Below are 15982 nucleotides of genomic sequence, written 5' to 3' on the forward strand. Positions count from 1 at the left end.
CAGAAGATGGTCGGTCTCAATACTTAGAGTCATAGAGTTATAGAGATGTTCAGCTCTGTGCTGTTAATCGGCTAGTAGAACCAACATTTCGACGAAATGCTCTGACCATTTGAGACACAGCAACTGGCAGCAAAATTGTGCGTGTACACTTCCAAACGCACAGCGCTCGAGAGGACAGCAAAAGTTCTTGTTGAAAAGTTCGGTGACGCGAGGAAGATGGTTTGCAGACTTTTCCTCACCTGTCTGGGTGACATTCTCAGCGCTGCAGAGGTTCCTGTGAAGCGCTGCTCTCATATTTTGGTACGAATTCATTTGGTTTCATTCCCGCTGCTTCCGTTTGTTGGGATTGCAGATTGGGTCCAACGGACAGGAATAATGTGGACAGCAGTAGTTCTCATTATTTTAAGAATCAGTTGCTCATGTACCCGTGTTTACCGCAGAGAGGGTGAGAGACCCGAGGAGTAACAAACACACCCATAAAACAATATCAGGACCTGTGTAGTTCTGTCATAAAAAGCTGCCTGCTGTTGTTCTATTGCAAAGTTGGGTTTCAAACACACGACGCAATAGAGATTGGACCCTAAACCCAGCACATTTAACCTCTCTGGATTAGCGGTGCTGGAAGAGCACAGCAGTTCAGGCAGCTTCCAAGGAGCAGTAAAATCGACGTTTCAGGCAAAAGCCCTTCAGGGAATCCAGGGTTTCGCCCGAAACGTCGATTTTACTGCTCCTCGGATGCTCCCTGAACTGCTGCGCTCTTCAGCACCACTAATCCTGAATCTGGTCTCCAGCATCTGTATTCATTGTTTTTACCTACATTAAACCACTCAGCGACGCTCCCTGACGATAACTAAGCGCCAAACCTATCAAGACTAATGTTTCAGCATCTCTTCACTTCGGGCAATTTCCCCTGGCACTTTCTTTGAATACCTTCGCATAATTAAAAAAAAATTACAACGATTTGAAAGGTTTGCACAGTGTGGACATTAGCGAGAAGCTGAATATTCTTCGACAGTTTTCCACGGAGCTTCAGGCCTGAGGGATGTACTTGGAAAAGTTTACAAAATCATGAGGTAGACGAGCAGAGAACATAGTCAATCTACACTTTTTCAGAAGTCACGTGAGTTCAAAGCGAGATAGCATAGGTTTAATGTGAGAGCAGTACAATTTGAAAGGGATGTGAGCGACACTTGTTTTTAATACAGACATTTTTGTGCATGTCGAATAAATTGCCAAATTTAGTGGCAGAGATTGGTGCACTCACAATACTCCAAAGGCATCTAAATGGGTATACAGACAGGAAGTGTTCGGAGAGATAAGGGACAAATATTGGCAAATATGTTTAGATTAGTTACGGTCATCTGTTCAGCAGGTGCAAGTTGGATCGGAAGGTTTGCTTCCGTGCTCGGCAATTCTGTGACACTCCAGTACCTGACAACAGTTTGAATAGACCACTTGCAAAAACGCATGCTGTTTGTTACTAAGTCAGCGTGTTTGAATTTTATTTTTTCTTGAGGCGTAATGTTTTGAAATGACACAGAGAGGAATGTTTTCCAGACATTTACAGACAATGACCATTCTCCTTGATACATTCCCAAGTTCTCCATCAAATAATTTCGTTGACTAAAAAAAACTCACAAATCGTGTTGTCCCATCAACTCTCCAGTGAATCCAAAACTGACAGCTCTTAACGTGGACCAGGTGCAAAACTCAAAAGGCAGAGTCATTATCAGACACACAAACTCATTACTTCTGTCTGTGAGGCAGTGCGAGACGTGTATGTCCAGAACTGCTCACACAAATAGCACCGAAGCAATTCCAAACGGAGCTTCCCGACATTCTGGAGATTTAGTGCATTGCCAAGTAACAGAAAGTGCTCAAGTAACATAAAACAAAACAGAAAAATGTACCATGCAAAGTGAATATTACCAATTATATTCTCGATTAAATTAGCTCAACAATGCGTTGGTGCCTCCACCTGATCGAGCGAGCTAATCTCCAGCCTCCCTCACCAGAACAGTAATTAAGGAAATGAGAGAAATATAACAACGTTTTACGTTGCGATTGCCCAACTTTTAGCCACAACAACAAAAAACGAGGGAGCAGATTTAGTGCAGGATCTGGCTTCACAACAGCGGTGAAATAACGACGTCCACTCACTTTTAGGGAAAACTGTGAACAACTCACATTGTCCAGAATATGAATACACAGCGCGGGCTGTTAAGTTCCCATATTCTACTGCTGCCCCGACATTCATACGAAAATGTACCTTTCAAAAAGAGCGTTTGTAGCTGTGCAATGACAGTGGCAGCTGTTTCCCCTCGCTCTTACTGCCGCCCTTGGTAGTGTAGGGGCTGATATTCTCATCTTACACGCGGTAGTTGAGTGTGCAATTCTCTATTGTGGAAAAGCGGAGTGTTTTGGAGCAGAAAGATGTGAAGTTCGGATGCTTCTGGAGTTCTTCTTGAAAAGTTCGGTGACTCGAGGAAGATGTCACCTGTCTGGGTGACATTCTCAGCGCTACAGAGGTTCCTGTGAAGCGCTGCTCTCATGTTTTGGTACGAATTCATTTGGTTTCATTCTCGCTGCTTCCGTTTGTTGGGATTGCAGATTGGGTCCAACGGATGGAATCCGTAGATGAGTGCCCTGCTTCCAGGAATTGTCTGGCTGTCTTCTGCTTGCCCTGTCCTATTATTGTTGTGCTATTCGAGTCGAATGTGTGGCCCTTGCCGTTTGTACGTATTGCTACCAGGGACTGCTGGACTGACGCCCACACAAATTCTTTGCCAAGAACCAATATCCACACACCTTCATTCGCAGATGCATGGCACACAAAGTTCGCAGCGAGGATATGCTTTGATGTAATTTTTAAATCATGCTTCCCTGTATGAAAAACAAATTCTGGAAAACGATATCCAGACTCTTCTGAACACTCGGACTTATGACAGCACAGAAACCGAGAGCCTCATTCAGACAACAACTCACGAGAAAACAAGGCCCAATCCGCATCATGTGCAGGTCAAACGTGGTTGACGAGATTCCATGCAGGGACTGCACGAAGCACGACATAGGAGAAAGAGGCTGACAACTAGACAGCTGCATTCGTAATTTCACCTGGACTGTAAACGCCTCGGACAGCTGTTCCTTGCAGTTATGCACAGAATATTGAATGTCTCTGATTCCAGGGCTTGGAACTCGGATGATATGACCGTCTGCAGCACTGGTTACTTCTTTGTGTGAGGTAACCCCTGATGGAACACATGTAACACTCTATTGCTCATTGAGAAATACATCCAAAATAGGAGTTCATAGCAGCATTTCTGTTGTCTTTCTGGTGCTGTCCCTGACATGCCCTGTGACACTGCACTTATTCTGTGTTTCCTGAGGGTTCAGCATATGCTTCCACGATCGTATTATGGGCAGTAATCTGCATTTTCGCTTCAATAACGGGTGTGTGAAGCGGAGGTCCACCATTCTCGATTCTATTTTTCTCTTCTTATGCGCAACTGCAATACAGTAAAGGATTAATTAATATTGTAAGATGATATACAGAGGCCTGTGAAATACCGAAGTTTTAATGACATTTATGCAATGGTTAGCGATTACCTTGATTCAGGAAATAAGGATGTAAAGTCTGTTTGGCTGGAGTTGAGGAACAGTGAGGAATGAACTCACAAGCATGTGTAGTTTACAAGCCCACTTGCAGAAACCACAAAGCGAAATAAATCGTACAAGGAAAAAATATTGTGTGTGAGTAACAAAAATGGCAATAGTCATGCATGATGTTAACTTCCCATCTAAAACTCTCGGTTCCATCAGAAAAACGTTTGGAGAAACATAATCAAAAAAATCCCACATGTCCCATAAAACATCACGAGGGATATCTTGGTAATTGATTACTCTACTGGTGACTTAATTTTCCTATTTTCTTGGAAACCATCTCTTTAATTTTCTGCACATCGTTTGCGTTTCTATCGATTTTAATAATAGCGTGTCTTTTGATTCTTCCCAACAAAGTATATGATCTCGCATTCCCGACATGAAACTGCATCTGCCAAGAATACTCCAATTGTTGGCGGGAATCCTGAGGAACAGAATGTACATGTATTTGGAAAGACAAGGACTGATTCGGGACAGTTAACATGGCTTTGTGCGTGGAAAATCATGTCTCACAAATTTGATTGAGTTTTTTGAAGAAGTAACAAAGAAGACTGATGAGGGCAGAGCAGTAAATGTGATCTATATGGACTTCAGTAAGGCGTTCAACAATGTTCCCCATGGGAGACTGATTGGCAAGGTTAGATCTCATGTAACAGCAGTGGACCTAACACCGACCCTTGTGGTACGCCGCCAGTACCTGGACACCAAGAAGAACATATTCCATTAACTACAACACTGTTTTCTATTGGCAAGCCAATGACTGATCAAAGCTGCAATCTCTCCCACAATTCCAGTCCAACGCATTTTGTATAATAGCCTATTGTGGGGAAACTTATCGAACAACTTTCTGAAACCCATATACATCACATCAACCGGTTTACTGTCATCTCCCTGTTTGGTCACTTTGTCAAAAAAATCAATACGATTCGTTAGGCAAGGCCTACCCATCACAAAACCGTGCTGACTGTCCCTGATCAGATTATTCTTTTCTAGATGGTCGTAAATCCTATCTATAATAACCTTTTCCAACACGTTACCAACAACTGCAGTGAGACTCACTGGTCTGTAATTAACAGGGTTGTCTCTACGACACTTTTTGAACACGGGAACAACGTATGCTATGCTCCATTCCACAGGAACTATTCCTGTAGACAACATTGATTTGACGATCGACGCCAAAGGCTCATCAATCTCTTCCCTTGCTTCCCAGAGTATACTAGGACAGATCCCATCCAGACCAGGGGACTTGTCTGTTGTCACACTCTGCAGTATTTCTATCACCTAATCCTTGTGAACCTCAATCTCTCGTACTCTGGACGCAAGTATCTCAGTATCTTCCTCGCCAACATTTTCATTTTCTATAGCGAACACTGTCGAAAATTATTTATTTAGCGCTTCCCCAATCTCCTCTGACTCCACACACAACTTCCCATTATTATCCTTGATTGTCCCAAATTTAACTTTCGTCATTCTTTTAATCCTGAAATACCTATGGAAAACCTTAGGGTTAACCCTGATCCTATCTGCCAACAACTTCTCATGTCTCCTCCTGGCTCTTCTCAGCTCTCTGTTTAAATCTTTCCTGATATCGTTGGAACCCTCGAGAGCTCTAACTGAGTTTTCACATTTTGTCCTAACATAAGACTTCTTGTTCTTATTGACCAGGGATTCCACTTCCTTAGTAAACCACGGCTCACGCGTTCTATATCTTCCTCCCTGCCTGACAGGTACATACTTATCTTGGACACACAGGAGCTTTTCCTTGAATAAGCTCCACATTTTAATGTGCTCACCCCCTGCAGTTTCCTACCCCATTCTACGCTTCCTAAATCTTACCTAATCTTCCTAAATCTTGGGACTTGTGCCTCACAACACACTTCACATTCAACAACCAGATATACGAACAAATCAACGGAACACCCATGGGCTCACCGATCTCCGGACTCATAGCAGAAGCAGTAAAGCAAAGGTCAGAGCAGTCTTACCGCAAATTCAACTCAAACACTGGTTCAGATACGTGGATGACACCTTTGTAATCATTAAAAACACGGAAATAGAGAAAACACACAGGATCATCAACTCCACACTCACAGGAATCCGATTCACCAGAGAGGAAGAATAGGGCAGCCAACTCCCATTCCTAATCGTGATGGTACAGAGAACAACTAACGGAGAATTCACCACAAAGGTACACAAGAAAGCCACACACACAGACCAAGTCCTGAATTATGAGAGCAACCACCCCAACATACACAAACGAAGTTGCATCAAGACACTATTCAAAAGGGGCACAACACACTGCAGCACACCAGAACTGCAAAAAGAGGAAGAGGAACACCTATACAAGGTATTCGCCGAAAACGGATATCCTCGCAATTTTATCAACAGATGCCTAAGGGATAGACCACGGAATGAGGACATGCCACAACCCAAAGGACTAGCCACACTACCACACATCAAGAACATCTCCGAACTGACAGCCAGAATACTGCGACCACTAGGACTCTTAACAGCACACAAACCAACAGCCACACTCAGACAACAGCTTACCAGAACTATGGACCCGATACCCAACATGAGAAAAACTAATGTAGTATACAAAATCCCATGCAAGGACTGCACAAAACACTATATAGGACAAACAGGAAGACAGCTAACGATCCGCATCCAGGAACACCAACTAGCCACGAAACGATGCGACCAACTATGCGTAATCGCCACACACACAGACGACAAGCAACATGAATTCGAGTGGGACAAGACTACTATTATAGGGCAAGCCAAACAAAGAACAGCCAGGGAATTCCCAGAAGCATGGCAGTTATCCACAAACTCCATCAACAACCACATCGACTTGGACCCAATATACCAGCCACTGCAGCGGAGAGCTGAAACTGACAACAGGAAGCGGCAACGACAGGCCACTATAAATGATGCAGGAAACAACACAGAAGCGCTTCACAGGAGGCTCCCAAGCACTGAGGATGCCACCGAGACAGGGGACATTTCCAACAAAACCTTCCAGCTCGGCGAACAGAAACACATCATTGTCTTGAGTGTTCCAGAGTTTTTCATTGTCCCAGAGTCCAGATGAAGTTTGCATTCCTCACGTACGTGAGCGAGAATGATTTCAATGTCTCAGATCAGTTCCTGTCCCGAGAACATCAGAGTCAATGTCCCGTCCTCTACTCGGTCTGACAGTTCACACTTCTTCATTCTCCTCTGATTCCATTTCCCAAAGAGTTTCTCAAGATTTACAAAGCTGGAGCCTAAATTATATGGTTTGCTTCCTAAACATATTTTCAACTGCCAACTGACAATATTTTCACGGTATCTATTCACAATCCTCTGGCTTGCACCATGTCCAGGGATGAGAAGTCCCGTTTGGTGGAGAGATTCCCGAGGCTGATGAGTTTCACTTTGGAACAAAGATGGTTAAGTGTCGATTTCCTGCGGTTGTTTCTAATGATGGGAGAGGGAGCGGTTGGGAATGAGCACTTTGACGAGCAGGAGGAAGTGTTTCCACTGACCCGAGTCAGAGAACAGTGGACAGGGATGAAAGGAATCTAATGAAAAGCAGCACTTCTGCTCAGGATGTTCAATAACAGCTGCAGAAACCCGATGTGTCGAGCAGTGTATCTGGAAAGAGAAACAGAGATAATGTTTTAAATATGGAACATTTCTGATGTGGAACTCGAGTTTCCCAAGTCTAATCAAATTACCGGCCTGGTTCACAAAATAGTTTTTCTGAACTTTGAGCGAAAATTGTACCAGCAGGAAAGCATTCATAACGTAGTCAGCAGGATTCAAACCTACGTGGGGAAATCCCAATGGATTTCTAATCCATCGCCTTAACCACTCGGCCATGACTACAGACGGCTCAGGTGCGTTGAGCATTGACCAAATCAGCCGTGATCTCATTGAAAGCTACCGTTGACTTGATGAGCGAAATGCTCCCATCTCCTTTCATACCTTTGCTGTCATTTGTAAGCTGCGAGACACCAATGTAAAAGAAGAAAAGCACAAAGGTAGGAAAAGATATTTGCAGGCAAACTGAGTCAAAATTATTTATTGAAAGGAAAATCACACTTGGCAATTTGCCATATCTCTTTGCGAACATGACCAGCAGAAGTAAGCAAAGGAGCTATTGATCTGAGTATTCTCGGATCTGAAGCAAACAAAGGTTAGTGACATATTCATTTCTTTTTCTGGCGAACGAAATGATCTTTCCTGATGGTTACAATGAAAGAGATGGTTCCCAATAAAAGACAGAGATTAATTCGCATGTAGATATATTTCAATGTGACACGATTCATTTTCAGTCCCTAATTACCCCAGAGATGGAGGAGGTGAGTTACTTTTCTTCACTCTTCAACTCCTCAGCACGGAGGTACAAACATGAAACCGCTAGAGATGGACTTCTTGAATTGGGAACCAGAGACACTGAAGAAACTAGGCAAAAGTGAGGACTGCAGATGCTGGAAACCTGACTTTAGATCAGAGTGATGCTGGAAAAGCACAGCAGGTCAGGCTGCATCCGAGGAGCAGGAGAGTCGACGTTTCTGTTGCCAGTCATGCTCCGCTGCACAAACAATTTTCGTTTTTGGCTCAGATTTCCAGCACCTGCAGCTATTTGTTTTATGTTAACCTTCATAATGTTTTGGACAAAACCAATGACCTGCCAGCATCGGAAAATCGGCAGAAGTACTGGTACACCGATATGTTTGCTGAACAATACAACCATTCCATGAGCGGGAATACGATCCGGGCCACGGTGCTGAGAGTACCGAATCCTCACAAGTAAATAACAAGACAAGGCGATAGATACTATCGTATTTGGTGTAAATAAAACACCCTGTCTGAACATTTTCGTTGCAGATTTTTTTCAAATTGTCTTCGAAGATTTACAAAGTGGGAAAAGGCCATTCCGCCCGTGTGCATTGCGGCTAATCAGAGAGCCATGTATTCCAGTCGCAGTTTCGAACTTTGGCCCAAGGTCTCGTGTGTTCTCATGTTTCCAGGTCAAATGTCAATGAGGTTATCCTATGTTCTTACATTGCACAATAATGGGACAGAAGTATAACGAATTGTAACTCATGCTCATAACTCATGAGGAACTCATGCTCATTTTCACCCACAGAGGGAGACACACCAGAAGATACCGCCAAACTGGAATTTGAAATGGACAATAGGACAAATGCAAGCTTTACATGCGGAAGCACAGAGGAGATGTCCCGAGAGAACTTTACAGGGGAGCGTCAACGTATACCACGGTTAAAGCGAAACATCCCCCCTCGAGCCAGGTAGGACTCGAACCTACAATCTTCTGATCCGAAGTCAGACGCGTTATCCATTACGCCACTGGCCCAAGAGACAAGCCTGCACTTGGCAGAATGTCGATATGTAATGCCATGGGCTTTCACGGAATCAGAATTAAAAAGGTGAACAAGCACCGAAGATAATCACCAACATTGCTTCACTTCGAAGTTTCCAATTTGTGAAGCAGTGCTTTTCACTGGCAAAGGAGAAACATTTGTCCTCAGTTGCCTGCTTCAGGGTCGCGTCCTTCTCGGCTGGACGTTTCCATCGTTTTATTCATAGTCACGACGCGATTTCATGATCCACTCCAGTGAAAAAGTGTCATGGTGCCGTCCAAACAAGACCCTGCAGAAACTCAGCGAGAAACCTCTGGTCATTTCGAGCTCAGGATGTGGAATTAGACGAGATGCGTGACACCTTTTATTGGCGCCGCCACTTCACTGAAATTAGCGGCTCAAAACGAGCCATTGTAAGCATCAGCTTGATTTGTACCTTCCTGCAGTGCATTTGCTAAACAAAATCAGATCGCTCCCATCCGGCCCAGCTGACTTATCTATTTTCACACTCTGCAGTATTTCTAATATCTCTTTCTTGTGAACCTCAATCTCTTCTAGTCCAGACGCAAGTAGCTCTGTATCTTCCTCGCCAACATTTTCATTTTCTATAGCGAACACTGTCGAAAAATATTTAATTAGTGCTTCCCCTATCTCCTCTGACTCCACACACAACTTCCCACTGTTATCCTTGATTGTCCTAAATTTAACTCTCGTCATTCTTTTATTCCTGACATACCTATGGAAAGCCTTAGGGTTAACCCTGATCCTATCTGCCAACAACTTCTCTTGTCTCCTCCTAGCTCTTCTCAGCTCTCTTTGTAGGTGTCTCCTGATATCGTTGGAACCCTCGAGCGCTCTAACTGAGTTTTCACATTTTGTCCTAACATAAGACTTCTTGTTCTTATTGACCAGGGATTCCACTTCCTTAGTAAACCACGGCTCACGCGTTCTATATCTTCGTCCCTGCCTGACAGTTACATACTTATCTAGGACACACAGGAGCTTTTCATTGAAAAAGCTCCACATTTTAATGTGCTCACCCCCTGCAGTTTCCTACCCCATTCTACGCTTCCTAAATCTTACCTCATTGTATCGTAATTTCCCTTCCACCAGCTGAACCTCTTGCTCCGTGGAGTACACCTATCCCTTTCAATCACGAAAGTAAACCTGAGAGAATTGTGATCGCTGTCTCCAAAGTGCTCACCTACTTCCGAATCTAAAACCTGGCCAGGCTCGTTACCCATTACTAAATCGAAAGTGACTTCGTCCCTTGAAGGCATGTCTACGTACTGTGTCAGGAAGCCCTCCTGCACACACTGGGCAAAAACTGACTCATCTATAGTGGCGATTTCCTGCGGTTGTTTCTAATGGTGGGAGAGGGAGCGGTGGGGAATGAGCACTTTGACGAGCAGGAGGAAGTGTTGCCACTGATCCGAGTCAGAGAACAGTGGACAGGGATGAAAGGAATCTAATGAAAAGCAGCACTTCTGCTCAGGACGTTCAATAACAGCTGCAGAAACCCGATTTGTCGAGACGTGTATTTGGAAAGAGAAACAGAGATAATGCTTTAAATATGGAACATTTCTGATGAAGAACTCGAGTTTCCCAAGTCTAATCAAATTACCAGCCTGGTTCACAAAGCAGGTTTTCTGAACTTTGAGCGGAATTTGTACCAGCAGGAATGCATTCATAACGTAGTCAGCAGGATTCGAACCTACGTGGTGAAACCCCAATGGATTTCTAATCCATCGCCTTAACCACTCGGCCATGACTACAAACAGCTTCGGTGTGTTGAGCATTGACCAAATCAGCCGTGATCTCATTGAAAGCTACCGTTGACTTGATGAGCGAAATGCTTCCATGTCCTCTCCCACCTCTGCTGTCAATTGTAAGGTGCGAGACACCAATGTAAAGGAAGAAAAACACAAAGTTAGGAAAAGATATTTGCAGCCAAACTGAGTCAAAATTATTGATTGAAAGGACAATCCCACTTTGGCAATTTGCTAGATCTCTTTGCGAACATGATCAGCAGAGTTGATCAAGAGAGGTATTGACCTGAGTGTTCTTGGAGATGAAACAATCCAAGGTTAGTGACATATTTATTTCTTTTTCTGGCGAAGGAGCTGGTCTTTCCAGATGCTCACAATGAAAGAGATTTTTCCCAATAAAAGACGGCAAATAAGTCCCATCTCACCCTGACACCATCGTGAGCGCTGCTGTTCCACAATGCCACAGAGTCAGGGTCAATTCCCGCCTCATGCAACTGAATGTGTGTAGTTTGCACATTCTCCCCGTGGCTGCGTGCACTTGCTCTGGTTTTCTCCCATAGTCCAAAAATGTACCGGTTAGATGAAATGGCCGTGCTAAATTGACGGGGTGAATGGAGAGGAATGCATTTGGGCTGGGGCGGGTCGGTGTGGAGTTGCTGGGCAGAAGGATCTGTTTACATATTGGAAGTATTCTAATCTACGGTAATCAATGGCCAAGGTATGGCGCACGTTGTTCGATGGTGCATATATGACTTTTCGATTGTTTTTCTTCAAAGTTTCTTTACAATTCAAACGGGAGTGGAAGAAGGGAAATGAATGTCTCCCATAATTCTTGCCTTCTTTTAGCATTCACAGGCGGTATTTTTCCTGTACTTTTTTTTTACACTGTGGTTACTGTTAGCGTTCTTGTAAGCTACACCGGCTGGTTTCCTCTTTCCTCAATGTTCCTCATCTCTACACAAACACATTTTCCATCCTTATCTCCTGAATCAATGTAATCTCTTACCATTGCATAATTGCCACGGAAACTGGGCTTTTCACACGCCTGTGTATGTCATTTTCCAATATTAATTGATCGTTTACTGTGTTGCAATTGAGCATGAGAAGAAGAAAACAGAATAGAGGCAGGTGGTACTGGGTTTCAAACGCACGTAATTGCAGCTAAAACGCAGATTTCTGCACACAATGCGATCACGGAAGCATGCACCGAACCGTCAGGAAGCACATAATAAGTACAATGCTGGATGTCATGTCAGGAACAGGACCAGAAACACAACAGAAATACGTCTCTTGGGTACTATTTTGGACGTATTTCTCAATGAGCTATCGTGTTTTCCATATGTTCCATCGGGAGTTCCTCACACAAGGAAGTAATCAGTGCTGCAGACGGTCATATAATCCGAGTCCCAAGTCCCGGAGTCAGAGAGACTCAGTGCCCTGTGTGTACCGAGAAGGAACAGCTGTGCATGGGGTTTACAGGGTAACTGAACTGCATGAATGCAGCTCGATGGTCGTCTGTCTGCTTCTCCTCTATAGTTTTCTGTGCGGTCCCTGCGTGCAATCTTGTCAACTACGTTTGTCCAGCACAAGATGGGCATTGGTCACTTGTCTCTAAGAGAGGCTGTTGGTTTATGTGTTGTCATAAGTCCGAGTGTAAGGAGAAATCTGGTTGTCAGTTCCCAGAAACTTACTTTAATAAATGGAAGCGTGCTTTTTAACTTGCCGCGTGGCATTTCCTCGTTGCGAAGTTCGTGCACTGCGAATCACTTTGCGGGACTATCCAATTATGGCAAAGAATTTGTGTGGCAGTCACGAGTTGCCACGACCAGCTATCCCTAGTGGCAATACGGACAAATGGCAAGAACTACAAATTCGATTAGAGCAGCACAAGGTTAATGTGACAGGGCAAACAGAAGGCAGCCAGAAGATTTCTGGGTGTAGGGCAATCACCCAAGGTACCTTTTCATATGAAAGTCTGTGCATCAGTAGAATCTGGGACCCAAGTAGTCTATGTTGGTTATTCATATTCCAGACAACTTGTGTTGTTCCCCGTTTACTCTGAAAGTGAATAGACATAGTTATTTCACCGTTATTTCGAAAGAAGATCCTGCATTGAATCTGTTCGCCGTTTTTTGATGCTGTGGCGAAAAGGTGGGCAATCGCGATATGAAACGTTGCTATACTTTCATTTCCTTCATTACTGTCCTGGCGAGGGAGAAAGGTGATCACCGGGGCATTGATGGCCTAATCTAATCACGGATACAATTGGAAATGTTCACTTTTATTGGTTCGTTGTTGTTCTGTTTTGTTTTATGATACTTGAGCACTTTCTGGGACTTGGCAATAAACTAAATCTCCAGTAGGTTTGCAATTGCCTCGCGCATTATTTGTGCGAGCAGTTCATGTCAGAGACGACTCACAGTGCCTCACAGAAGCACTTAAGCTTCGGTGTGTCTGATCATGGTACTGCCTTTTCAGTTCTGATTCTGTTCCACGTTAAGAGCTGTCAGGTTTTGGATTCGCTGGAGAGCAAAGTGGGTAATGCGATCCGTGAGGTATTTTTCTTTAGCCAAAATCTTTGATGGCGAACTTGGGAAAGTGTCAAGAAAAATGGTCATTGGCAGCAAATATCCGGAAAACCTTCATCTCTGGATCGGTTGGGCCCATCCACCCTCCAAACAAAATAGCCAAACTCGCTGACTGAGTAACAAACATCATGCGTTTTTTTTGCAAATGATGTATTCAAACCGTTGCCGGTGGCTGGAGCATCTCAGAGTTTTCGAGCATGGAAACAAATCCCGCGATCCAACTTGCCCTTGCTAAATAGATAATCGAAATTAATCCATACATATCTGCCAATATTTGTGCCTTGTCTCTCCGAGGTCTTCCTGTCTATACACCCATTCAGATGCCTTTGAAATGTTGTGAGTGCACCAGACTCTGCCACTAAATGTGGCAATTCATTCCACACACAGAAAAGTTCTGTGTGAAAAACATGTGTCCCTCACATCCCTTTTAAATTTTTCCTCTCTCACATTAAATGTTTGCTATGTAGATTTGAACTCGCGTGTCTTGTGAAAAAGTGCTCCCTGACTATTTACTTTGTCTGTCTTCCTCATGATTTTATAAGCTTCTGTGAGGCCATATCTAAGCCCTGAAGCTCCTGGGAATCTGACGAAGCCTATTCAGTTTCGTTCTCATTTCCAAGCAGTGCAAACCTTGCAAATCCTTGTAAAGGTTTTCTAAACCTACACTTGCAAGAAGTGTGTCAAGCTGCAGCACTTGTTTCACCGCGTGGTCACTGGAGCTGCGGGTGGACTCGCTGTGGAGCATCAGCAATTCTGGAGAGTTATGTTGCCTCCCAGGTGCTCAGGCCAGGGATGTCATCCATCGGTTGAAGATCGTTCGAAAAGGGTATCGTGAACAGTCAGTTGTCTTGGTGCATACAGGCACCAACGAAAAAAAAGGAGATGAGGACCTGCAGGGAGAATTCAGGGAGCTCGGAGAGAAATTAAAGAAAGGATCTCAAAGGTAGTAATCTCGGGATTACTGCCGGTGCCATGTGACTGCCAGCGTAGAAATGAATACAAAAAAGGCACGATGAACACGTGACTTGCGTAAAGGTGCTGCAGGGCGGGTTTCAGATTTGTTGGACTGTGCGACCAGTTCTGGGCAATGTAGGGCTATAAGAAAATTGACGATCTACATCTGAACCAGACGCGAACGAACGTCCTTTCTGGAGTTTTTGCTACTGCTGTTGGGGAGGTTTTATACGAATGTGGCAGGGGGCTGGGAACCACAAGATTAAACAAGTCGGCAGTGCGGTGGAAACTGGAAACGCTAAGAATCAGGAAGATAACATTAAAAATGGGAAGAGAAGGCAGAGAGCAGATGAATGCAAAAGAACTGGTGGGCTGAAATGCATCTACTTACATGCATGGAGTATAGACAGATAAACTTAGGGTTTAGGTTGGTGCCGGGGAATATGACGTTATTACGATCACAGAGATTTAGTTGAAGGAAGGGCATGGTTGGCAACCAAATTTTCTAGGATATAGAAGCTTCAGACGGGACAGGGAGGGAAGAAAAAGGGGAAGGAGTTGCATTGCTGGTCAGGGATGATATCATGGCTGTGCGAAAGGAAGACACCATGTAAGGCTTGGGTCGTGAGACACTATGGATGGAGCAGTGAAATAAGAAGGGTGAGGTTAGATTTTTGTGTGAGTGTGAGGTGTAAGAAAAACATAGTTAAACAGATCATGGAAAGACGTAGAGGCAATTAATTAGTGTTGATTGGAGATTTCCGGGATACTCTTAGCGTCAGAGGTCCGGATGGTATACCATTTGTAAGAAGCCTCCAGGTGATTTTTCTGCGGCGGTATATCAATAGTCCGACGAGGGAATAGGCCATATTGGGACTGATATTGGGGAATAAGCCAGGGCTGGTGATAGCAGTTGCCGTGGGTGATTTCTTTGGGAAGTGTCCAATATTCTGTAAGTTTTAGAATACTCATTGACAAAGATGAGAGTGGTCCTGAGGAAAGAGTACTATCCTGGGCCAAAGCTAATTATATCAAAATTATGCAAGAGATCGGAAATGTGGATTGGACACAGCTATTTGTAGGAAAGTCCACAGTTCATATGTGGCAGGCTTTCAAAGCTAGGTTAAATATAGTGCAGGATAGGCATGTCCAGTTGAAGGCATAGGATTTCAAAGACAATATTCGTGAACTGTTGATGACAGGACAATTGTACGACTCGCCAAGAGGAAAAGGGAAGCATACATAATGCCTCAGCAGCTAAGAACATAATGGTCTCTCGAGGAAAATGAGAAGAGTAGGACAAGTCTTAAATGAGGAATCAATGGGGTTAAAAGGGGTCATTAAACAACTTCACGCTAGCACAATTAAGGAGAATCCTAAAGCCTATTATTCATATATAAGAAGCAAGCGGGTAACCAGAGAAAGGATTGGTCTACTAAAGGAAAATGAAGGAAGGGTGTATGTCGAATCTGAGAGACTGGGTATGATTCTGAATGATTATTTTGCATCAGTGTTCACTGAAGAGAGGAATATGATGAACATTGAGTCGAGAGTAAGACATTTGATTAGTCGGGATCATGTTGACTTAAGTAGGGAAGCTGTGTTGGGCAGGCTAGGGGTAATTAATGTGGACAAA

At 43.9% G+C, this 15982-nt stretch overlaps 2 non-coding genes across 2 annotated transcripts; both read right to left on the reverse strand.

The window, feature by feature from the left end:
• Positions 1-8955: 8955 nt before the first annotated feature.
• On the reverse strand, positions 8956-9028 carry trnar-ucg (transfer RNA arginine (anticodon UCG)). Its single transcript has one exon. It is a non-coding gene; the product is annotated as a tRNA-Arg (tRNA).
• Positions 9029-10728: 1700 nt separating this feature from the next.
• trnas-aga (transfer RNA serine (anticodon AGA)) lies at positions 10729-10810 on the reverse strand. The gene has a single exon. It is a non-coding gene; the product is annotated as a tRNA-Ser (tRNA).
• Positions 10811-15982: the final 5172 nt, after the last annotated feature.

Source organism: Chiloscyllium plagiosum, unplaced genomic scaffold (assembly GCF_037043375.1).
Source record: "Chiloscyllium plagiosum isolate Xiang-an unplaced genomic scaffold, Cpla_swu_hap1 HiC_scaffold_24, whole genome shotgun sequence".
Lineage (NCBI taxonomy): Eukaryota > Metazoa > Chordata > Chondrichthyes > Orectolobiformes > Hemiscylliidae > Chiloscyllium > Chiloscyllium plagiosum.